Here is a 27,162-nt window from a genome sequence, read left to right on the forward strand (position 1 = left end):
TTTTCCATCGGTGATGACAAACTGGTCATTGGATTGTTGCACGTGTTGAATCTTGTCCATGACTTTGGAAGCGGTCAGTTCTGCAGGCTACTAAACTCGATCCAAACATGGGATTTCAATCCGTCCTGTTGTATGGAAAGTCTCAAGCGATCGTATTCTTTGGGTTGACATTGTCGCTTGAGTGTGGTGAGCAAAGAATCCCACATCTCGGTGATGAACCCTTCTGCTTTCTCTAACGGTACTTCGGACTTGAAATCTTTAAACTTCACCTTGTATTTGTAAGCCGTGGTTCTAAATTTTCTAGAGGGACGCTTTTCCGTCTCTCGAATGGAATAGTATATTTTCAGGATTGACTGGTGTACTTGGACTAGGTGCAGACTCTGTGGGTTTGGATTCTGGTTCACTCATGTCTTCTTGAAAGTCACTAGCATGAATTTGTGCCAAGACTTCAGCTCTTGTACGAGGCGATAGATCACGTTTCTGCCTCTTACTTTCTTCTTCTTTCTTCTCAAATGAATTGGATCATTTCATCTTGATAGCAAAAAGTCAGATGACTAAAGTTTAAACACCATGGGCTAATTTATAGTCATGGCAGACCAGCGTATATAAACGTATGTGTCTTGTCCTTTCACTATTCATTTCACTCTCAAACCGAGCAGAACGATGGAAGAGACTACCCAGATCTAACGTTTCATCAGAGCTTTGCGAGGGGTCATTAGAAAATTTTCTTCAGACCAGCCATCGGACTACTCTCCTTCCTTTCGGGATAAAAGTCAAGATACTTGCTATATCTGTCAGAAAAAAGGGCATTGGTCTTCAGTGTCCAGACCGTCAAAAGAGCAAAACAGGGTCTAGAAGAGACAAAAGTCAAGATACCTGTTATTATTGTCAAGAAAAAGGATATTGGTCTCCAGATTGCCCTAAGAAACAAGAGGAGCCAGAAGAAGAGATGGATTCTGGAAAGGAAGAAGAAGAGGAAGAAAGTAGACAGGTGAAGAAAAAGAAACAGGAAAAGAAAAGAAGAAGGGAAGAAAGTGAGGAGGAAGAGGAGGAAAAGACTGTGACTGTGAAGAAATTCAGAAAACAAAGATATTAAACAAAGAGACAGAAGAAGTCTATGAATTTTTTAAAGTGCTCTGTCTGAATTGTGAATTGGATTGTAAATATTTATAAAAGAATAAATTTGGTATAAAGGTAAGTGTCTTTGGGTTTTGATTTTTAAAATAAGAACCTACACTCACGCACTCATACACAGACACGTACTATAGGGGTAAAATGTTTGTTTTTTTTTAGTCTGAATGGCTGTTGGCAATTGAAAGACTATTATCTCTTTTTGAGAGACATGGGTTGCCCTGAAAAGGGCCTTTTTGGTGTATGGGTGAGTTTAAACAATCAACTTTAACTGCCTTAAGCCTTTGCCACGGCCAAGGCCTACTTCTGTACTGCGTAATGTTGATGATGATGATGATTTGGTTGAAATCACTAAGGGTGGTACGGTAGGCTTAGTCACAGGGTTGGAGTGTTTAGCTCGGGAAGGTCGTATTCTCTTCGGCCGTAATAAAGACGTCTGATACATTTGTTTCAGACTTCTTAACTCTGCTAAAATGTCTAACAGTACCGTGACCGTTTGACTTTCACACGCTTGTTTCTTTGCTGCTGCTTCTTCTTGTTGCTGTTTTTTTTTTCTTACCTCTTCTTATTGCTGCTGTTGCTGTAGGAGAAAGCTTGTTACGCTTCCTTTTGCTGTTGTATAAATTTCTCCAATTCTTCTTTCTGTCTCTGTCTAAAATTCTTCACGTGCGGAAATGAAGGAGAAGGTGGCGAAGGTTCCGGAACAAAGTCTTGCGAGGTAAGAAAATCCACAAAATCCCAATTCACCTCTTCTGAAAGTAAGTCCGGGTTCCCTTGGGTAGTCTTCACGGCTGGTACACCCCAATTTATCATTTTCTGAGTTTACGTCATGTTGAAAAACTGTCGCATGGATTGACTGCGCACAAGCGCTAGCGAATCTATATAGGGAATGTGACGTCACAGACTGCTCTCTTCGGATTGGACGTGGGCTGACTGAATTTTGTAACGCGTGTTTGGATTGGTCAATGAACTCATCCGTTTCAATCCTTCCTCTCCCTATAAATAAGCGCAGTTCACTGCATTCCTTCACCTGTTCTCGACACCTCAACATGTGGACCACAGTTGAATGGTCTACTTTAATCTCATCGATGATGTTCCGGACGGACATACCGATGTATGTCCGATCCAAGTGGACTATTGTCCATAGGACAGAAACCAGCGTATGGATACGAAGGATTTACGTGGAGAGGCAAGGATGCCTAAAGAGGGTTCTCATTTACGGCCTTGAAGTCAGACGTAGTTTGAGGAAAAGAAGAACATCTCAAAGATGCCCTCTATGTTAACAGTAGGGTATGTTAACGTAAAACGAAAGGCCCTTTTCAGGAGCCCTTCATATGCCTCGAAAAGACCTTGACTTTCATTGCTTGCCCCTTTTTTTAAATAGAGACCCCTCCCTGTTTAAATTTCCCATGTTCAATTTCCATAGACCCATAAGGTCTGGACCCTATTAAAATAGGGTCCCGACCCTGTTCCATTTTCCCCTTGTCCCTATAATGCCTATGATATTTGTCCTGTTTGTCCAGTTATAGGGACAATGGAAAAACTAATGTTCTTTTCCCATGTTAAATTCCCCTTGTCCCAATAAGGCCTATGCTGTATAGGAAAACTTCTCAGGGACTATGGAAAACTAATGTTATTTGCCTAATGTTAATTTACATAATCCCTATATGCAATATTCACTTTTTAATAGTACTTGTCCTAGTCCCTAAATCGTCCCTATTCATTACTAGCCTCATCGGTACATTGCTGTACTGACAATGCACACAAAACTGGGAAAACTGACTTGACAACCAATGAGAAGGGATTCATTCGGAATCACTTGCAATGAAGAAACCCACTTAACCTTTTTAAGGCGTATGAGGAACTGGTAACAATCTGCAGCACATCCTGAATAAGAACAGTTTTTTTTACAGGTAACAGAGCAATTTATTTCTTGTTTGCATGTAAATTGATGCTGTTTAACAATAATCAATGATTTAATTTACTTGCGGTAGTACTGTAAATGTTGCAACTTTCGTTTCGGGCGTCCTTTACTTCCGGCTGAAGTTTTCATATTAGAAAAAAGCAAAATTCATTACTTATTCTATTTATTTTATGCTTTATATTTGTTTATAAGAAATACCCCGTCCCCAACCAGGGATCATAATTATATAATTTTTAGGACATACAAGTAAATCTAAGAGTTGTGATTAGTATTCTACATCTTGCATCATATTTCTGGCACTGTTCCAGATTAGCTTTGGAATGTAAAGATGTATTTATCGGCTATACGTCATACTAGTCTGATAACCAGCTCACATTTACTTTGGGCTGAACATAACCGGTCACAGGTAAATCTGTTTACATTACTGATATCTTGTTAATGCATTAATGCAATACGTTGTGTACACACAGACACTTTTCTTATAATGGTTAGTTGGTCATAAATCAAATTTATGCCGATCTGACATCTAGTATGGTCTCCATAGCCACCATTTTAAAAATCGTGATATCGCTGCTAACAGACGACATGGGGTGTTGGAAAGAGGAATATTTATGATGTCTAGCTCGTCCTAAATTAAAACTGTTAATTTAACATGCAGTATGGTGACCACAGTAGCCAACTTGAAAACCCTGTTATGGTTACTCGTCCCAAATGGATAGCTGTATCAACATGGGGTTCTCACTACATACTTATAATAAATAATTGTAAAACAAATGGCTACCAGTGATGTATAAATTCAAAAATGAAAATTGTGCCATTTTGACAGTTAATATGGCAGCCACACGAATCAATTTCAAAATCTTTTATTGCTCAGATGGATTAAACATTCAGCAGCTAAAAAGAAGAAACGGCCTCACCTTTCAAGTCTTTAGTCAGTTTGAGGGACTATGTTGTGCTTTTTGCCTACATTTAATGCAGATCAGCATCATTTCTACATGTTTGAAAACTTTAAATGCCATAATACCTTCTCTCAAATTTGATTAAATTCTGTTGTGCGGTTTCCGACAAAAATTGTTTATAGAGGTTTCATTTCCAATAGCAGCAACCATATATGTGTGGATCATAATTATTGAATACTGCATTTGCACTGGAAAATATGAGTTTTTTTATGAGTTTTATTGCACTCCTAGCTTTGTGCGGTATAGCTATAAAAATAAAAACAAAAAACGATTTCATATTTCCCTATACAAAGTAGTAGCATTTTTAGAAGATAAAATTTCTGCTTTCCTTTCTAAGGCTGAATAAAAAAAGGTACAACACAATAAGAAACAAAGTAACCGATTCACTGTCATATTCCAATGAAAACACAAAGTTAAAAAAAAATGCACACTAACAGTTTTCACATAGCGGAGGGGCCCCGAGTGACTGAGTGGTCTAAAGCGCTCACCGTTCCGGATCATTGCCATCTCACCTCTGCTTGCGTAGGTTCGAGTCCAAGGCTCGGCTAGCGTGGGTACGTGGGAACGCCTGCCAGTAGCTTCTCGTGGGTCGGTGGTTCTTCCCTGGGTTTTGCAGGGTTCTTCCTCCACCAGTTATACTGGCCGCCATGTATGGCCTATCCTGTGCTGAAAAATGGCCTTAAACCCGAGAACAACAACAACAACAACATCACATAGCGGAAATCAGGCTTCATTGTCGTCTTGGCTAAATAACTCCGAGGCGTGTGCTTTTCTCCAAAAACTAGCCTTCTTCAGTTAAATTTGTATTTTCGAATTTATTACATGGACTGAATTGTAAAATGGGACTTCTCTGAGGAACACTGGATAACCATTGGTGTTAATATGCCTTTGTATGTTATTTGGATATGCCCTAGAGAGCAAGGCTGATAGTGTGAACCATTCGATTTGCGAATAGTTATGAACATTTCTCCTAAATACTTGTTTAACTAATCTGAATGGCAGTTTCAATATTGCGTGTCTCATGCTGTGGACATTTCTGATATTACGTTCAGTTGTTTGCGTGTTTGAATGTTTCGTTTATGACTCATTTAACTAAAAAGCTTATCCACGTCGTCAGGTTTATCATCTCTGCTTTCAAACCAGTTTTTATAGTTAATCCACATACAAATCTAACAAATTAAAAGCTCTGACGTCTGCTACATGAGCGTACATTTTTATTTGGTTTACAATCAAAACTTATTCCTAAAACTTTAGATTATTTTTAGACACACGTGTTGTGTGGTATAATTCAGAACAGTATGAAAAAATACTGCATGATTCTGGCAATGTAATGTTAACGGAGAAATAAAATGATCATATTATAATATTTTGTACAAAATTAATAGCCCGTTATTTCAGAATGCTCTGTCAAGTTTGTCCAAATTTTGAATAGTGATGTTATAAAAGAAGGCACTTGTATGTGCTTTGCTCTACTTCTGATAGACCAGAGTTTAATAATGGTGTCTAGCTGGTTTTCAACGAAAATCGCACTCATCTCATATCCAATTTGGCCAACATGAAAACCATCTTGAACCTTCTCCTGAACAGATGTAATGGGGGTTTTCAAAAAATAAATTTGAAAACGAACGATCGGGTAAACCAAAATAATAATAGGTGGTACTTCGTCCCTAAATGTATTCGATTTTGGTGAGAACCAAAAACATAAAAAGGCGAAAGGTTTTCCAAGGGTAATTCTTCATAAAGGATCTGAGACATGAGATGTATGTGGAATGTCTTCGAGAGCGACGTGAAATCACACATAAAGCAAACATTACCAAGTCAAAGAAACATTGCATGCGTGTTACCGATGCAGCAAAGTGAGTTTGTCACGGTTTGCTATCAAGCGAGGGATATTTCCCAAAGGTATTAAAACTTACGCGTTTGGTCATTACTCGATTTACGTTGGTGTGCTTGCTCACTTAGGATGTCTGAAAAGCGATTTATTAATATAATAAAACAGAGCTTGTTGGTAATTCGATATTCTCTGAAATTCCTCTCGCACAAATGCTCAGCTTGTTGATTTTGGTTCACTCGGTCACGTCGCCAAATGAAAACGTGTTAGTTGTCTTGTCAAATAAATTCTGTCTGAAATTATAAATAAATCAAGGACCATACTGGATCAGTTGCGCAACGTTTCCTGTCTTCTAATTCCCCTGGTGCATACAGATGCCAAAATAATTTTTTTCGAGTTGTTCTAACAGCGGCGGTTGTGAAATCAGTTTCTGAGTAACACTGATTATCTTCTGAGGAATCTCATCAATAGAATTTTAACCGATTACAGGTGTGATTTTATTACTTTGTGCATTTATAACCTATGGAAGTCGCATGACCCATTCATGCGATTACTCTACAATCTGAGACCACTGTAGAGTTCTAGCACTTTGGGTCCACGTTTTTCCTTCCGTCCGCGATTGGATTAACCATTTATGTGCGTATTGATCTCCAAATAATCGTTCCGTAATAATCGTGGGTATATTAATGGTCCGCATGCAAGAATACGTTTACGCGCATTAGCGACACTGTTGTTGTTGTTGTGGGGTTTAACGCCATTTTTCAGCACACGATAGGCTATACATGGCGGCCAGTATTAATGGTGGAGGAAGAACCCGGAAAACCCCGGAAAGAACCACCGACCCACGAGAAGCTACTGGCAAGCTTTCTCACATGCCCACATTGGCTGAATCTTACACTCGAACCGCCGCAGACAGAGGTGAGATGGTAGTGATCCGTAACGAAGAGCGCTTTAGACCACTCGGCCACTCGGGGCCCCTCCATTAGCGACACTTGCATACTCTTTTAACGTGAGAGGCTCTGCTTCTTGATATCTTCTTCAAACAGTAATAATGGTTAACGTGTATTTGTATCACGCATACGATTATGCGGAAGAAATAAAAGATCAGCCAGATGAACCTGATTATGTGTTTGGGCACCAAACCGACCACATGAACGTTTTCTTTGCACTGGTAGGTAAATTTGCCACAATGCTTGTTTGGCCAACCATACTTTAGCAACACAATGGGTTACCATTCAAGCGCTTGCTAATTTTTCAAACGCTCCTTCACCTCTCTAATTGAAAAAGAGGATGTAATAAATTTTGGATCAAATCCGCTCAGAAACCATTATACCAATATAGTTTACCTCAAATGAGTGAACTTGGTGAGTGAGAGGCTTTGCCTCCCAGTGCAGTTTGACTTTTATGACGATCCAGAATAGCTGCACAGGGTGAACAGATGAATGTGGCGGCCAGACCAAGTGAAAAAATGAGGCAAAACAAATACATGGAATCGTTGGAATGATCAACGCATATTAACATAAACTATATGTTACATATCATGATGGTTTTATGTGCTATAAAATGTGAACATTTTTTTTACGCTTTGAAGAACATAGGGGTAGGGGTGAACAGAGGAAGCCAGAACAAGTGAAAAAATCAGTAACAAAAAATAGCAAAAGGAGGTGCCCACGACCAGTTAGATTTCTGCAGCAAATGTACAGTAATCAATTTTACCTTTAAATTCCAGCCAGTCAGCGTATTGGACTACGTGACCTTAATTTGGAATCTCAGCTAGTTATTACGCGCATAAATATTTTTAGTTAGTGGCTTGAAAAGTGATAGCGACTAAACTGTTGAGTCAAACTGAGATCGCGGTAATTTACAGTAGTTGGAAAAATACGTTACGTTACTGGACATACAGTAAACCCTTGTTCTTCTTCTGACTTAGTGATCTGTAATTAAATCGTTGTTATAATAATGATAATTAGTGATTCTACGCTTACTATTGAATCTCCTATGGCAAAATTATCTCGACAACGACTAGATACAATCAAGAGGTATCTTCCAGTCCATGATTCCTGAAAATAACAGCTGATAACAACGCCAGGATTCTTATGTGGAATTTACAGAGGGAACGGTTTTTTAAAACATATATAGGTTCGCTCATGGGTATTCTGAAGAAGAACTTTACAAATGTGAACAAAGTCACTAAAGATCTTCTTCTGTCGTTGAAACCAACAGCTTTTTCAGTAGAACAAACAACTAAATCAACCGAAAAATATCAAAAAGCGCTATAAACAAAACTAGAATGATTCTCCGAAAACTTTCAGCTAAAATAGCCGCTGCTCAACCACAATTACAGGAAGAAATAGAGGAAACTATTTGATGGAATCGAAGAAGCTCGTGATGAAATTGGTGAAGTGAGGGATCTTGTTGCATCAAAAGCAAAATCAAACAAAAACCACCTTCCGTATTTACCGAAGGTTTTATAAAACTTCAAATAAACCCTCTAGCAATTGCTGGAGCACGATATCAAAGTCGCACATGACCCTCTTGTTTCCTACTACGTCGATGGCGAGTGGCAAGGCCACTTCCGGTCACACCTTCGGGTCGGTCTTCTTCCTCAATACGAAGCGACCCAAATTGTGATCTTTTGGGCGATAATATATCTCAAAGTAATGGGAATTCTCGTACCTCATTCACTCGTTCGTTTATTAATTTCGATCCAGATAACTCAGATAATCTACAATCAAACTGGGTTCCTTTTGTGTTTCCAAAATGCTATAGTGTAAGTAAAATCACAAAAAATGTAATCCTTTATTTGAGGAATTTAATAAACGAAAGAATGAATGAGATTGGAGATTCCCTATTACATGGAAAGATAGTCAGAAAAATAATAAATCCAGCTGCAGATGAGCGGTTAAAAGAATTAGCTCGAGTGTGATCACCGAAAAAACAACAAGTACCGTAGGGAGAGATGAAAATATAACAGCAAGTCTAATAGTGGGAAGTGGTCTGGCTCGAAGGTCGTTTTAGACAAAAACGAATATAAATAAAAATGTTCAAGCGTCTATTTGATCCATCATTTGACATGGATGCACCCGTTCTCAAAGATGAATCAATGCGTGATTATCAGTATTGTTCTTATGATGCAGTGTACCTGACGCACGTGGACAAATTAAGCTACAAGTCCATGATACAAGCAGATACTTCCTAAATGCCTAGACAATCATTGAGATCGAAGGAAAACTTTTGAAAGAAGATAATACAACCTATGGAGTTGGAGATCGACTTGCTTTTGTTAATAATGGTGTTATGGTGTTTTTTGACAGAGCCACATACATCATTGACGGAAAAAATATTGAATCATGTCTCGAATGGTTATTCAAGGTCCGATGGTCCGTCAGTGATGTTTGCCGAAGCTAATACTGATCAACCCGAGAGCACCAACGTTACACTGAATGCCGATGCAACTGAAGTTGCATCGATGAAAATTTCAACCTGGAAATCTCAGCACGTCGATCAATGTTAAACGGCGACGAAGACTTTTCTTTTGTAATTCCTCTGTCACATATTTTCTGGTTCTGCAGACATTTTAGAAATGTTTTCTGTCGGTGCTAGACACACCGTTGTAATAGTTCGAAAAGCCACCGACAACTTTGCAATCCTAGCGACCTAATGCAGTTAATGCCGGTAAAGTTAGACTTTAAAAACTTTCATTGTGGATGCCAACGATGACGACGTCAAAAACATTCATTGTGGATGCCAACGATGACGACATGATTTGTTGAAGAATAACGACTGCTCTCTTTCATGGACACGGCAGCAAGTCAACGTTGTCAAGGCTGACAATGACCAATAGTCTCCAGAGTACCATTGCTGGGTTATTTACGTGGCAGATAGGATCACAGCAGGGAGTGTCTTCGTCAGGACATATATTTATAGTGTTTCCAGGAAACGCCAGAGTAAATATACAAGAGCGAACCACAATGGTGTTTGATACTCTCGGAGTTAGTGAAGTTTCTCTGAGAAAAAATGGACATCAAGAACCATCCGAACAAGTGTTATTGAATTTTGAAAACATTCATGTTGCAAGTGCGTATCATCGGTTGATGTCATTTATGGGGCATGATCAGAATGTTGATTCTGGTTTGCAGATATCTCAGCGTGATTTCTCAACGCTGTATCCGATCTATTATTTCTCATAGAAACATGGGTTTGTCTAGACAGTATTTCGTAGTCGTACACTTTCGAGATCGTGTAACACGATTACCAGCTGGTGGTTACAGAACAATCGCTTTTATACTGTCAGACAAAACAATGATGCTTGAAGGTCTTGGCGGACGGACGAGAGTGATTGATGCGCTCTTTGAAAACAATATAAATATTTTCCGAACATGTAAATGAATCGCAATCCATCTGTAATTAGATCATTCATGATTTCATAATGTCATATCATCACGTCAGTGTTATTCTGACACGTGGTCAGATTAAAAAGATTCAAGCCGCATCGAAGAAGAATTCTGGGGCAAAAATAACTTTGAAATCAGCGAAGTTGCAGGGCCCAAATAAATTATCGTTGACTGAACGTCAACTTAAACACTACAATGATGCCAAGAAATCAAGAACTGGCGTTTGACTTGCTCTTTCTGCGAAAACGATCAGCGACACAACAAAAAGCGGCGGTATATTTCCGTTTCTAGCGATGTTAGAAGTGCTAATTGAATCAGCTGCTCCAGCTGTTGCAAAAGTAGCTGGACTTGGTGCTGCTGAAACACCTGCCGGTCTGGAACTGTAAAAAGCAACAGGGCAGGGTATAAACACTTCCCAAATAGGGACGTGGCCTAAGATTACCAGGATCACGGTATGGTGAAGGTCCGAGACTGCCAAGGCGTTTCGCTAAAACTCCCCATGTCCAGTTTTGATTTACTTGATGCTGATCGGCGACTAAACATAAAAAACATCAGAGGTGCTTTAATGCGTGATCAGTTACCGATAAAACCAAATCGTCTCGAAACCGGTATCATTAATCTCGATGTAGGTTCCCGCGCTGCAACTCATTGGGTTGCATACGCGGTTGATCCACGTGGAGTAGTTTATTTTGATTCGTATGGATTGGCACCACCAAAACAGTTTACGGTATAGTGGCTTAGCCGATGACATATGTAATCTATGTTGGGGTTTGGACCGAGACAAGGAAATCTCAGTCAAGGGGTTATATTATTGTCTCCCCACGAGGCTTGCCCGAGTGGGGAGACATATAATGTAACCCAGCGACTGGGATTTCCTTGTCTCGGTCCAAACCCCAACGTAGATTATTTTTCTCACCCAATATTTTCCTTTAAAGCAAAAATAATTCTTCATATTGTTCAAGTCCAATGTTTACATGCGACGCATAAATATAAATATGTTAATAAGGGCTGTGGTGTGACGGTTGCGTCCGAAGTACACAGTTTATACGCGTGAGCAAAGAAAAATAACAGCATAAAACGTCGCATAATAATGAGGTATTATCACATTTAATATATGGATGTTATATGAAATTTACAATAAATAATTAATATTTATTACAAGAAACTGTTTCATTTTCATTAGTTCCAATTTGTAAAAGTTATATTGTAAATAATAAAACGATATTGTTACTCAGCTCTACTGTAGTTATATTTTGTATAAGCTGTAACGAAGAGTAACATATTTCTTTAGATTATTCATGGGTAATTAGAGATCTGTGTCACTATCGTATATAACTATTCTTTTCTTTGGAGGAGGTGACACTGTGTGTGACATACTTGTGTTGTCCTTAATATTGATTGTAAAATTATCCCCGTGTATAATAGACTCTCCCAAAACGGACTCTAGCGGATAACCATGTACTAAACTTTCAAGTTCAAGGATTCTTTGAACATTTATTTATCTGTCCTGGAAATATGGCAAGTGCTACAGTGAAATTTGCTTATGGATTAATGTGTTGACGGAGAAATGATTCCGTCTGGCTGGTAAGTGCATTATTTTTCATTAAATATTGTATGTATATTTTTGATTAAACTGGAGGCACAATGGAGATGGTTAACAAAATTAGAATAAAGCATGTTTTATATAACACTTTTCTGGCTGTTACTAAGTTTTCCGTAGTTGTTGAGAGACTTGGGAGGCTATGAAGTGTATAGGTCTATAGTCTATGTGCATGGATAAGTGTTTTCTGTTATAGTTCATTTCACACAGCATTGATAATTTTATCTTATCTGTAGCACAATTATTTTTCATGTCAGCGTCATTAAATTAAGCTAACAGTATATAATTTGTTTCACACGAAGTATTTAAAACTATTCAGGTAGCTTTAGCTGCATTTAATGACTCTGACCTGAAAATGTATTGAGCTAGACCTGCATATAGGATAAAATTGACCATGCTGTGTGGAACGAACTAGCATGATACCAAAAAGCTCGACATCTTATGCGTTTGTGTCTTTATCTCTCTCGAAATGTTTTTTATGGTGTGTTTTTAAAGATGGATTTACCTTAAGTTACTATGTTTTTGTTATAGATTTGTTGATGGTGTTGTTGTTGTTGTTTGATTTTAGTACAGTTGCGTATGGCAGAGCAGAAGACAACAAGGGTTTCTTTTTTTTAAAAGTAGTTCTGAGCGCGTGGACACCTTGACTGAGACGACTGGTCTGAGATGACTAGACTGAAATAAGAAAAATAAGGTTAGCAAAACAGCTAGATTTCTCTGTCGCATGGGTGAGAAATACCAATCTGGTATTCAACATTACAAATACAGACAACAACGGATACACCATTTGCGGTCTAGAAGTACTTGCGTTACTTAATGCTGAGTCAAGGTCATCAGCGCCGCCACATAAAGTCGTGCACGAGTATACCGCACATCGTTTTAAACCGGTTAATGGTTTATAATGGTAGATATTTACGGAAGATCTGCTAAAAACAAGGTCCAGGGTGACAATAATTTATCCAAATATACAACAAGAGATGAACTTGCTGATCCTTTGCGTCTCGCCGATGGACACAACTGAGGTTGTTGTTTATCATGATCAGCAAAGACGGCTAAAGACGAGCAGTATCCAGTTGACATATATTACTTTCCGAGTTCCATGCGCTATCGAAGATAACTTAGTGGTGTTTACTTAAACCGGTAAAATTAAAAACTCGGAGGAATCGTTTCTAACAATGATGGTAGAGATTGTTAGAAAATTGGAGATAGAATTTATGGCGATCTCAACATGAGCAGAAATACAATTATCAATGCCATATAATCAAAATCAGACGAACGTGGACAATGACAACCCCATACTCAGAACTGGGATCAGTAAATGCGTTGCTAAAGCCGGTGATGCAATGACTGCCGATCTCAACATGAGCGGAAATATAATCGCTAACTTAAGAGAACCAGAATCAAAGGATGATGCTGAAACAAAAAGAAATACGTGGAAAACAGCAACATCACGATCATGACTTCGATATTGGCAATCAATGATGGACTGACCACATTCAGAGCTGAATAAAGTAATCACATAACCGTGTTTACGAATTCTCGAGAATCCATAAATATAATCATGAACGAATTCTTTAGATTTCCTAATTTCGTCCATAATATTCTCACTGAAATTTGCACATAACACGATGGAATCGCTGAAAAAATCAAATAGATTCAAGATTGTGTTGTTCATACGACTCAGCTTATCAACATGGTATACACAGTAGCATCAGGATCGGCAACGTGGCCACAACAAAACAACTCTGTCAAACATACAGTTGAGCTCACGGGAGTGTACAGGCTCTCCGTGTTTAGCGCTAGGAAATTTAGAATATTCACCACATTTCCGTGGCATTATTCCACCGATAGATTTCCCGTAACCGTGTCGGTCGTGTTAAATGAAAATGCTGAGGAAACATTCATTCTCGAACCAGCAGATAAAATCTAATCGCAACAACATATTGGTGGTGTCTGGAATTCGTTGCGAAAACACCTCATTTGGTAACTTAGTAAGACACATAATGAATCCCACACAATCATTTTGATATAATCAGGCATGTGCATGGAGGGTATCGCTTGAAGAAATCACAGAGGAGCACATGATAAAACAAAAACAATATCGCAGACGAATCATCGTCATAGACAATGTTGTATACGCGGTTTCCTGGCTGATCGCTGGAACAACGACGTTAATCGGCACCTTATCAGGGACGCATATGACACCGCCCGTGGTTGGAATCGGTGTATCTTTTGTTTTGTCGGTGTTCCTAGTATATTAAACATCATCGCGAAAAATATCTACATTTGCAAGTAAATAATTGTACGAGCACACTGCTATAATTAACGCTGCGACACATGCGTGTATGAATATATAATCAATACTGTCAGCGTGGTTAAACGCCTGTTAAATATCAGACAATGAATTTGCTGCGATTAGTGATATTTATTATCTATATCACAAGAAAACCAACACACCGTTGCCAACGTTGTCAGCGCCACATTTAGAATCCGCTGTATAGATTATAATGACCTCAGAAATAACCACAAGATTGGAGCAGATAATCGCTAACACAACACCTTCAACGACCACAATGATACCAGCAACGTCATACAACCGCAATTTGATCTTGGTTTTCCAGCTCCACAGAAGGACCCCGCTCAGCAAAAATTATTTTATGATCATTTTAAGATCACCGGATACGATATGAGTACGCTCAAAATATCCGGGACTGATTCTGATAAGATGAAGCAGTATATCAGTGATATAGGTTACGAATATCTTCCGAAGATTGTTGCAGTATGGAAGAAAATAAGAGGCTCTACAGACATTCTCCGACATAATAGCGATCCAACAGGTGATAGTCCTCGTGTATCGCCAGGTATTGTCAATATCTCATCGATGCTTTCTGTAAATCTTGTATATGACGCAGTCTACAGTAGCTATACCGAGACTGGGCAAACATTAGGGCAGGCACAGCAGAAATATGTTCTGTATAGCTTTTCCCCAGATGTCCCTCCTGGTCATTTGATTGTGTTGATGCCCACTAATCCTGTTTATTTACAATGTCATAATCCATCGCTGCCACGAATACGTTTTTGTCTAACCGACCAAGTCAGTAATATATTCGACAAACGCGGTGAAAAATTGACAATTAGTTTGTATTTCCGTGACAGACCATAAGGGAACACTATGATGAAAACAAAAAATATCAGCAACAAAAAAAATACCATTTTTTGGCGTTATTTCATTTTTGTCATTATGGTTTTTGGGGGTGGGTGCTGTTTGGGCTTTCCTCCTTGGTGGATTCTGCGGGAATCTTCATAGATTCAAATACAAGCGTTTTTAGTTGTCTCGCACGTGCACTGACAGCCGCTCGAGTTTCATATTTTCGAGACAACATTGATCGTATTTTCTCAAAGGCGCTTGCCAGTGGAACAATTTAGCTACATCATATTGTTCATTTAAATCCGTCAATGACAATTCCATTTCTGGTTCATTATACAAAAAATGTATTTCTTTAATAAAAGATTTTATCAAGATCAATTCAATAACGTGTTGCTGGATCGTGTCAACTTATGATGAATTCATGCGTGGTCAAACTTACCTATGTCCATGTCGCCGGGACACCATGTATGATGAATATTTCGAAGCGTATGTCTATCAGTCCACGAAAAAAAGGTACAGTTATGTCTAATGACCTTGGAAATCGGAGTATATCGCTGAGTAACGTAAAAAACATCTCTGTTTTTCTGTCTGCCTTATGAAAATATTCTGGCTAGATTTACTTGTTTGTCAAGTTTGACATCATTGTAAATCACAAGATTGTTGATATCCCCGTTAAGATCCTCGACGGACGGCGCTTGATTGATGTCTGTAATAAATTCAATAACATGGTCCTCGGCCTCCGCAGATTTATTAAATTCCTTGAGAACATGATATCATTATTGTCATCCACGGATGGCGATGCTAAACAAAGTTTCTCCCATCTAAGCCACCTCACTATCATGTTGAACAACAACTGTGTTTTACCCGACCCAGATGGGCCAATTAAATTAGTTCGAATGGAATTTAGTAACACTGGATAATGCTTGACCGGTGCTTGCTCACGTGTTGCAGAGAAGTCAATCAAGTTCATATTGTACGGATATAACATTATTTTTAATCAAGAGTTTATATTGTGTTAGCTGCAAAACGGTCACTCGTACAAACTTTCCGAGAGCAACACGTTGAGAAAAAACACGCCGGCACTTACAGGTAAATGTATAAAATGCGCCACAAAAAAATATAAATTCATGAGTATTCCTGTTGAAAAAATGGTGGCGATATTGCTAAGGCACTCGAAAAAATACTTGAATCGCCATGGGATAAGTATCCTGGGGGAAAAATCTTCCCGGATATAATTACTGCGGTCCTGGAACTCGCCTTGATATTAGACTTGACGAAAAAAATCAACCAAAACCAGGCGAATTTCCGGTAAATACGATTGATCAAACGTGCCATGTTCACGAAGTCGTGTATAAAAATCCAGATCTACAACAACGACATATTGCGGATATCAATTTAATTCACACGCTGAATTCGATGAAGAATAAGATCGGCAATGAAAGGTAAAATAGTGTTAGGAGCTGGCAATTAAACGCTAACAATTATATAATGGAGTCGATTTATTATAGTTCAAGAGGAAATTGGAGATGTACAGCATCAATTAAAAAACTCCCAGATGCAGCAGATGTAAATAAGAGCTGTAGCCGCAGATTGGTTGTCACGACAGGCCATATGGCAAATTTATCTTCCACGTCCCAAAACGATTCAACATGGATGGTTTGATAACAGTACACCCAACAAAGTTCATCAGGCAGATATCTTGTTTTTACCACATAAGCTGTACATACAAATACGCATTGACTGTCGTAGATGTTGCAAGTAGAAACAAAGAGGCTGATCCATATCGTCCAAAACAGCGACTGAAGTCGCAGCAGCGTTTGAACGAATTTATGAACATGGAGTTCTGCAATGGCCACAGTTGCTACAGACTGATCCTGGCAAACAATTTCTCTGTGCAATAAAGCTTATGCAACAACATAATGTTAAAATCAGCGTGGACACACCGCGATACATCACGGTCAGACAAACATTGAACGACTTAATCAAACACTTGCACAGCGACACCGTGGACATCAATATGCCCAGGAATTATTGCACGTGCAGGACAGATCTCGCGAATGGGTTGCGAGACTACCTCATGTGGTGGCCGAGTTAAACAACGAAGTCATGAGTGGAATTAACATGAAACCTGACAATGCAATTGCAAAAAACATATACCACGACCAAAATCACCATATCAGTTGCAACAACTAGTGTTGGGCAGTAAAGTAACAGTGAGGTATTTATATGAACCTGGTGAGCTTGATTGTGATGCAGCAGGAGCAACTGATCCCGTGTGGAGTGTAACAACTCATAAAACTTTCAACGTGTTAAGATCTACTACGCAGCCACCAATCTAAGGCTAGATTCAACAACTCCACAATGTGGATTTATACGTGAACAATTACAGGTAATTCCCGAAAACACCCAATTACCACTAGACTGGATACGGCGTCGCAGATGCTATCGAGGACTCCCCCATGCGATAACAAAAAACGCAAGAAAGAGTCACACGTATTGAGGAACGAAGCTCCTCTACGTCTGTTACATTCAAGACACGTCAGAGAGATATTTTTGCGTGTGTGGCCGAGGATACTATCGATTCTGTCCACGGTAAATTGTCGTACGTCATTATTAAAATAGCAGGCGCCGTGATTATATTGTCGGTTTTTCAGATTCATGACAAATTCCACATCCAGATGAAACTGGCGTAATTTTTTTGTCGTCTCGCGCATAACCAGCTTATTTTTTCTTCACTATGTTGATAATTCTTGCTGACGCCTTTGTTGTTCGTGACGGTGTTGGAAACTCAACACGTAGAAACCCCTATGTAACTGTGATATTTGTGTTACTCTAGACACAACCAGATAAACTAAATTTGACCATTCGACAATCCAGATATTGGTATCTGATATTGTTAGTCCCTGAGACGAATGAATTGTTATCGCATATGGCAGAGTCCAGCACGATAAGTTTGACGACAAAACTTGTTGTACAGTCTCTACTGGAATATCAAAGATATCATTAAGAACGAATTTTTGTTTTTGGTGGACACCTACGGTGTCTACCACTGAAATATCAACAAGTATATTTTGTCTGCGTGTATCTATGGCCGATAACATAATGGAACCAGTTCAGTCGGAAATCTTTCCTTGTGAAGCTTCAACACGTTTTTCCTGGATACAACTATTAGACCATTAGGGCGCCATAAGTTCCAGAAATTTGACATTGGAGTATCTGGAATTACGGTACGCATAATTTCACACTGAATTTTATCTGGTTGTAGTCTGATTTGCGATTTTAACTGTCGTAATGTTTCATCATGTGATCGATGATCATACAACATTTCTTCGTAGTAGCCGACGTAATTGCGCAGCCAGTCATGTGGTGATTCTCCAGTAAATGGCGGAGGCTGTCCATGATCGTAACACGTGATAATTGCAGTAGATTTCGTTGATAATCAATCAAGAAACATTTCTTAAACATCTTTGAATACTGTACAAATCTCATCCCATATAATAACTCTTGGGATGCATTTCTTATCCATTCGTTCGGGCGTCCATGCACTACCTCGCCATATTTTACATGCATGTGCTGACACCACGTTGTCTCATCTCACCGGCAAGCGGTGAGTTGGCGTCAACACAATCATGTCAGAGATTTTAAACAATTCTATCGCACATGTTACTTTACCAGAACTACCTGGACTGTTCAGATAGACTGTGCTGTGTTTCGTGGTTAGATTTTTTTATACTGAGGGTGATGATGATGGTTATGATAAATTATCGTTGCGATAATAAACATCAGGTGTTGTAACGTCTGCCGACTCTGAATATTTACGTATTTGTTCTTGTTTTATTCGCCACGACCCCAGTTGACACCCCTGGTGTCTTCTTCGATAAATGGCTCATGAAGGTCCATTTTACAACGACTAATATACAAAGAATCTGTGGCGACCCCAACGACGTCATTGGGAAATCTGTTGATCATTGATAATAGGTGTATTGATAAGTCGGCGAGCATTGATGATCTCAAATGAGTAAACGGAGGAGAATTGCCGTCGCAGTAGCTAATGATCACGCCAATAATTATGCTATCTAGTGTTGCATTTTTTCGTGACACCAATATACCTTTTGCCGCTGTGTCCTTGATGACAAAATCTAACTCTTATTAACGACGTGATGCGCACTGAGTAAATTTACCAATAATTTTTCTGCAAATATCTTTGGTGTCTTGTGGTTAAGCAAACTTGATTTTGTTGTTTGTGCAAAATTATCGCAGAGGATACCGGTAACGATGTGAGAATTTTGGCATCGATGATGTATCGTAATAACATTATTGGAGCCCAGCCACGCTGATATTTTGCGCAACAGTCGTTGAGATTGACATTGGTATCCGGTTTATTAAAATGACGTCCGAACCAAATTGGTATAACCGGATGAATATTCGCTGAAAACTCGAATGAATCGATCTCGGCAAATCTAGTAATATCGACATTTGGTAGTGGCCCGTTTATTGTAACTCGTGTCATTTCATGCGTTGGGTGCCCGAATCGCTCGAACTAACGATTGCATTCGCCAAATCCAAGAAAATCCGCCGATAAGCAACTACATTGTCAACAAATTCATGTTGAATGTTTTATATTTTGTGTTGCTAAGACACCATGACCAAATTAACACATGACTGTGATATATCAGCGGGAAATTCTTTTGATGTTGTGCGCTATTTTTTTTTGTGCGATGTGATATGCAAAAAAGACGAAATAGTAAAACAGTTTACGAGCTAATCATCGTTGTCGCCGTCATATTTTACCGAAATCTGTTTCATACCACGTTGGAGCAATATCTTCCGATGGAGAACTCCAGATGGTGGAAGAAACTGATCAAATGATTCGTCGTCGATGCTATTTTTTGCAAGCGTCTTGATACAGGGTCGTTTCTACCACACTGATACAGGGTAGTTTTTACTTATGCTTTGGATTTCCTACAAAATATCTCCGGTGTAAAATTGTTTTGTTCTTTCTTGTGGAAATTATGTCACCGACTTTGTCCATGCATGACAATTATGGTCTATAATGGTTATTAGTGCACCACGTGTTCTATATTTGCTTGAGTTATATAAAACCTCATTTGTTATTGTTTTCACGATTATCGGAAACATTAACAATTTTTCTAACTCAGCTATGTCATCAATGCGAGCTCCAGTCGCATTGACATGTTTTTCCAAGTTATTTTTTTTAAATATTCTTGATTATATTAATCTTTTACCACGTGCTTAGTTTACAAAATGTTCCATGATACGTCGAGCCACACACTTTAGTGAGCCTGTTCTAAATGGAGCAAGAACAACTACGTTTGGTTCATTCATGTGATAAATTGCATAAACAAAAGCTGTAGCAGGATAAACGTAGTAGGTGTTGTCTATCCCAATAAATGTTCCAGGTTTGATATTTTTGATGATACGTTGAGCCACGCAATTTATTTTCATCGGAGCAAGAGTAGCTTTGTCTGGTTCATTTATATGATACATTGTGTAAACAACAGTTGTAGCAGGATAATTGTTCTCGAAGTAGGTGTTGTCTATCACGATAAATGTTCCAGGTTTGGTAATTTTGTCCAGGATGACTATAGAAGCTGATCGTGATTGTTTTACTAGATCCATTTTATCACGTATGATCCACTGTGAGCCATCTGGTGTTTGTTGCTCAGCTATACATTTTATCCTAAGAAAAAAATTATTCTTTTCCTGTAGATGCTGTTTTATTTTATGAGCAAAATTTTGATTCAGTGTGGAATCTATAAATACTGCATCACCATCTATTTTAAACGTGGACCAAACATGAAAAGCACCGTTGTTGATAAATTCGTTCTTCGCCATTTTGATAAAATCATGCAACTGTAGTTAGAATGGTGCTGTTTTTTTTATCTCTGGTTAATCTGTCAGAGTCGAACTTGGTGATGTACTCTGGTTCAATCGCCCATAATCTTTTTCGTTCTCGTTCAAAAAAACTTGTCTCTGCCCTTCTTTGGTTCCATTTTTGTTAATCTCTCAATTTTACTAGTGGTTAATAACGATTTTATCTCATTCCGTAATTTTTCTTGCGCAATTTTAGACCATGGGAAAGCTGGATTTTTTCCTTCGGTTAGACTAAAATACTGTTCCTGATGTTGTTTTGCAACAGTAGAATTAGTAATTCTTATTTATGAGAGAAGTATGTTCTTCAATTAGACTTTATCCAATAATATATTATGCATCAGGCAAAAAATAGCTATTGCTGGCTCATGATCGGATTAGTAATTTCTTGTGGAAAGAATTGTCATGGAGAATAATGTTGACGTCACATGACCATTGTTCACCGTGGTAGTACTGGACCACAACCATGTATGAATTGTGGGTTGTGGGTCAAAGGGAAGACACACTTATGTGTTTCTTGCGGCGGACGAAATATCGAGCGCATAAACGATATTACAAGAAAAAAAATGTTTCTGATGACATCAGAATAAAAGATGCCAAAGATTATCTCGAGAAGTATTCCTTTGCTGAAAAATAATGTTATACTAGAAGAAGAGAAAATTATATAAATGGAACAATTTGAGAAAGAAATTGATCTTGATGATATTAAGAAACATTCGATATACGATAACTACCAAGTGAACTGAGCTGGCGTCGTGAGACATTATCGTCGCAACAAAAAACTCTTAGAAATGTCAGCGGTATGAAGTACCTCTCTATTGGTATCAGACTTCCAGAAAACAAACAAAAAACAAATATTGTTCTAACAGATTTGTTTACGAGTGTTTTAATGGTGTGATAGATGATGGTCTTGTTATCGATCACATCAACTCAAACAGAACATACAATAGACTGGAAAATTTACAAGCAATCACATCAAGCAAGAACAATAAATGTGGAAAAACCGGCAATACACAACAATAAAAAAACACCACAACCAGTTAGGTCAATTAATCTCGATGCTGTAGAAACAAAAGTTTTGATCAATAACACTGCTTGAAAAATATTTTGATATTTAGAAAGTTTCAGTACAGTTTGTTGCAATTTGCATAATTAATTCTGCTACCACAAAATTGTTTAATCAAAAAATAAAATTTCAGTATATCCAGTAACGTAATGTAACATAATTTTCCAAATTGATGTCGCATGGTTCAATGCATTAACTGGCTGGAATTTACTGGTAAAATTGATTGTTGTACATTCGCTGCAAAAATATATCTGTTACATTAAATAATGATACTTGAGAAATAAATTATACGATTTAAATACGTGTGTATGTTAAATGTCTGTCTGTCTGTTCAGTAAGTGCATGCTCATATAAATTATTTCATCATATATTTTTAATGGAGACAATGGCCAAATTGGAAAGAGCATACAGACAAACTTTCAATCAACAGGTGAAAACGACTTCATTGGTTCGATTCCCAAAAAAATGCGATTGACATGCTGTTGGCTTTTGCGACAGATGTTATTATAGTGAGGAAAACCTGAGATGCATCGAAAAAAGACGATATAATTAAATGGGTAATTAAAAACTTGTAAAAAAAATTACCAGCCACAATTTACCAGGTCCTCCCTGAGTCCCAAAGGGTGTTCATTTTAAAGCTCCCGGGATTCACTGGGGGGGGGGGATGCATGCCTGATCATAAATTAACAAACTAAAATTCAGCCCTCTGAATCTCTAAAGTTTCGTTTCGCACTTAGCGATTTACATGGAGGGGCTTTACACACAATGGGAAAATAAAAAATGGAAAAAGAACAAATCTCTGAATCTCTAAAAATTTGCACTCAGTGATCCAACAATTGCAATGGAAAAAGATATATAAATTACAGGCTGACCACATTACAGGAATTTTAATCAGTGAGTAAAATCTGACGAGGCAATATTAGAAAATGGTCACTTGTCACTTTTTCTGAAAATGTTTGAAACACCTAAATGCAGTATCTAAAAAGTGTGAGTTCGGATCATATATGTTTATCATAACCATAAGTAAAGGTAAGTGGGGTCAAATGGCAATGTTGATAAATGTGAAGTATCTTATTTTAGTTGCAGGAAATGAAATTCAGTTCGAACAAATCCACAATTATTCTGAAAAGTTCTTAAACATATTTGTTGTTTGTATTTAAAATAAAAAATATCAGTATTATAAGTAATTGATTTTGAGGCTGCTGAAATTACTGACAAAGTGTTGGATCAGCTGACCTCTCATCCCTGCATTGGTAATATTTTTTGCTCCATCTGCTTCAAAACTGCGCTACCAGAATCTTGTTAACAGCCAAATAGAGTCAGACCATGGGAACCACAGTGATACCACAACCAACTGGAGGCCTGCTTGCAGTAATAGCATTAACACTTGAAAACACATGATAATTTGATTGCATCATGAGGTGTGAAAACACCCAGGGATCATTTCTACAACAAGAAAGTTGAATTCATCTCTGATACCAATGAATAGGTTACATTAGCACATTGACACAAAAAATATATTGACTTTTATTCAACAAGGACGCTCTTGTTGTGCAACAGTTTTTGCATGACCACAAGAACGACACCTTCAAGCATCATTCAATTGTGTAATCAATATGGTTGTAAATTAAAAAAGTGCAAGGCACCCAAAAACACACAATTGGTGGAGATTTAAAGATTCCCCAAGTAGATATTTTTATAATTGTCTGACAGTTGAACCAGTTAAATAGGGTAATTGGTTAGAACTGCGTGCACCCGGTCATGGTCATCATGCTGATGGACAATTACACTTTACAATTACATTATTAATAGAAGAATTATTAATAGAAGAACTAAATAATATTACCAATGTGAAACAATAATTGAAGTGGAGTGTAACGTTACCCTCTCAGTAATAGGGGTGGTTAATTGGGTTTGGCTGGCGTTATCTAGAGGATGACCTCCCTCGATATTATAGTCCAGCGGGAGTGAAAGAAGAATGGAATTTCAACAGAACTAAGCAAGAATACTGGGAAGAAATAATGCAATATGAGCTCTCTTTTGACAAGAAAATAACAAATTTAATCAGAACAAATTAATAATGGCAATTCCAATTCAAGTTAGATTATATCAATAGAATTTAACAGGTGTGTCTAATTCGGATTTATTTCATCATCATAACGAGAGGTAAAAGGAGCACAATGTCCACGACCAATTTGCATCACCTTCCTGTCTGACTGTATATCAACATCTCCTAGTTCATCCTTCCAAAGCTCTATGCTTTGCCCTTTTGTGGACTTCTTGGTCCCTTTATTCTGACCACATCCTTCCTTCTTTCCCATACTTCTGACTTCAGACTATCTCTTCTTTCTCTCAGAAAGCTGTTCCTTAAAGGACAAAATCACCCCATAAGTATGTATACCCCGCTCTTTAGAGGTACATACAGTTCACTTACATTATTCAGAGTATGTTGCTATCCACACACTGCATAGATTCTGACTTAGTATGTTTGGACATTGACCTCGCTTTCCAGTGGCAAGTCTTAATTTACCACGTGAACGTCTACCAAATATTACCGTATTATTTTACATATGCTACTACATGTTTGATTACTATTGCATGAACTTCACAAATATATCTCACTGCAATCATTAACTACAAGATTATCCAAGCATTACAAAATCAGATATAATTAGGTAAGTATCATTAACTCATGATATCTGTAACGTCCTAGCAAGCAAAGGAAGTTATTTCATATAACCCTTTGAAATCCTACACATATGAACATTTTGATCCCATGCAATCAATTCTACCAATGAACTAATACTGTATAATTAAAAGGTAAATTGCATAACAATTCTAGCATCAACACTTTCCATGAAATTTAATAAAATAAATTGCATAACAACTCTAGCATCAACACATTTTCATGAATTGAATAAACGATACATAATATGGAAACCTAGTCATAGCAAACACATTTGCATAAAACAGTCAAATAATAGAAAATTATGCAAAACTAAAATTGCGTACCTTATCACTTTTTCTTTCAGGACTTGTGCATCCTAGCACTAAACATGTCTTTCTTTTACACAACGACCACCTGGTCCCTTCCTTGTTTCACGAGGAAAGCACTAATCTCTTATGCCTCCCCGGAGTTGAGACTAAGTTTCTTCTTCTAGGAAATTTCCAGACTAAAGAATTTCGACTAGGGTCATCACTTTAAAGTCTGATTGCTCAGAAGTGTATGCCCTAATTTATTCTGCCCAATTGTAGGCAGTGGTTCCTAATTTTTCCCAAAGAAATAATTCCTTTCATCAGGTTTAGACAACTCGGAATCTGTGATCGACAGTGCGTGATAATTTCCCTTTGAACAAATGATAAGTGGACATAGGTTCCTACCAAGTGGTTAGGGCTGGTAGCTCAAATGTTTACTTTCTAAGGACCATGTTAAGATACCCCGGTCAATTTCACTGAGTCAGAATGCTGTCCCTTTGAAGTTTACACTGACATAGGGCAAGATGAATGAAGAAAGTTCGAAGTGACCCGTCATAAAGACTTTTCTGGCTTAAATGTGAGAGAATTTTAATGCTCAATGCATTCAGCCTTAAAATTTTCTGTAATTCAAAATTCGACACTTCACATGGAGCAACAGCTGTAAAAAGAAATCAACAAGAGAACCATGCTACTAGTAAAATATAAACTTGCATGTTCGCCAAAGTTATTTGTGGAACAACAGTTGGTCAGGGTATGAAATGAATTGCAACCACAGTAGCTATTACCAATACACTATAGTAACCAGTATTGTAAGTGGATTTAGTAAAATAATTTCAATACGATTACATTCACAAATAACGTGTTTATTCAAAACTTTTCACAACGGCATAAAGTAATCCTAATATGAGTTAACTATTTTTGTTAGTTATAGACGATAAAATAATTCACATTGCTGAATTCGAGATAATATTGTCAGAAATGAAAAATCACGGACAACTCCAATCACAAATTGTATGTTAGCAGATTTATATACTATAAACGTAGAATAAAAATACATAAAAAATACCGGAAAATCGACAAATATTATGGTGCATACTAACTTAAGCACACTAGTGGTCAACTATCTATTGGCTGATTTTTACTTGGTTAAAATAATTCAAGTAAACCATTATAATTGATCTTTGCAATATTTTTTTATTGTTTATTGCTCTGCATATATTCTCATGTGTGATGGTGATATTTGCATCATCATGTCAAATCGGTTTCAGTCAAACAAGTCCTAAATCCCCATTTTCTCTACTGCAGAGTTTGAGTAATATAAAGTATTTTTCTATCTTTAGTATGGGAAATTTTATTCAGAGACGGATTAGCATCATTTGTAAGAAATTGAAATCTCTTGATGCCTTAATCAACTTAATCATTGTATGGTTTTTGAGAAGTTCCTTATAGGTTTTTAGTTGAGTTTAGTCCACAAGAACATATGAGATGCCTTTTTTGTCCGTCTGTTTGCTTTTACTTTTCCTAACAAATGTGACTTGAAACAAATTGTAGAAGAACTAATTCTGACATAAAGTCCTTAAAACTGTGTACAAATAGTACCACTTTCCTAAAAAAATGACTGCCATTACCAAACAAATATCGAAAAGATTTTCAGAAACTTCACTATTTGACAAAGTTCAATGGAAGCATTCTGGGAAGAAGGCCCTTAAATTATGTACATGTACAATGATGCTGATCTGCCATTACTTTTTCCCACATTACTAAATATAAAAACTTGAAATGACTTCCAGTCAAACAGTGCTGAGCAGAATATTATCAAATTTTACAGACATTATACTGGAAAAAGGTTATTCATGTAACACAAATGATATTGATCTGCCATCCATTATGGCTGCCATTACTAAAAGAATATAAATAAACTTTAAATGCCAGAAAACATCATACTAACGCAGATTTCATGCCTAATTGCCCTTGTATTTGGCAGTTATGTAGATGTCAGCCAGGTGAGAAATCATGTGCCACCATGAACCGCTTGCTGTATTTCAGATTATTACAGTACAATCAAAATAGCTAGAAACATGGAAGTGACTTGCCATTTCAGATCACTCCAGTACTTAACAATTGTAAAGTAGCTAGAAAAATTGCAGTGGCTCACTGTTGAAAATCCACTTGCATGAAGCTGCATATTTCAAAGTATCTTCCTGCCCCATAAGTGTTGAAAACCACCTAAAGTTCCATTGG

The 27,162-nt window shown here is 37.7% G+C and overlaps 1 protein-coding gene across 1 annotated transcript in view; it reads left to right on the plus strand.

Annotated features, from left to right (window-relative positions):
• Window positions 1-2,934: 2,934 nt before the first annotated feature.
• The window catches only part of LOC149795355 (protein mono-ADP-ribosyltransferase PARP14-like), a 135,144-nt gene continuing 110,916 nt past the window's right edge, over window positions 2,935-27,162 (plus strand). The window contains exon 1 of the mRNA XM_089965131.1: window positions 2,935-3,044. The gene's annotated coding sequence lies outside the window, so the exon portion shown is untranslated. The remainder of the gene's footprint in view (window positions 3,045-27,162) is intronic.

The sequence above is a fragment of the Sinohyriopsis cumingii genome, chromosome 7 (assembly GCF_028554795.1).
Source record: "Sinohyriopsis cumingii isolate HCF-2022 chromosome 7, ASM2855479v2, whole genome shotgun sequence".
NCBI classification, from domain to species: Eukaryota; Metazoa; Mollusca; class Bivalvia; order Unionida; family Unionidae; genus Sinohyriopsis; species Sinohyriopsis cumingii.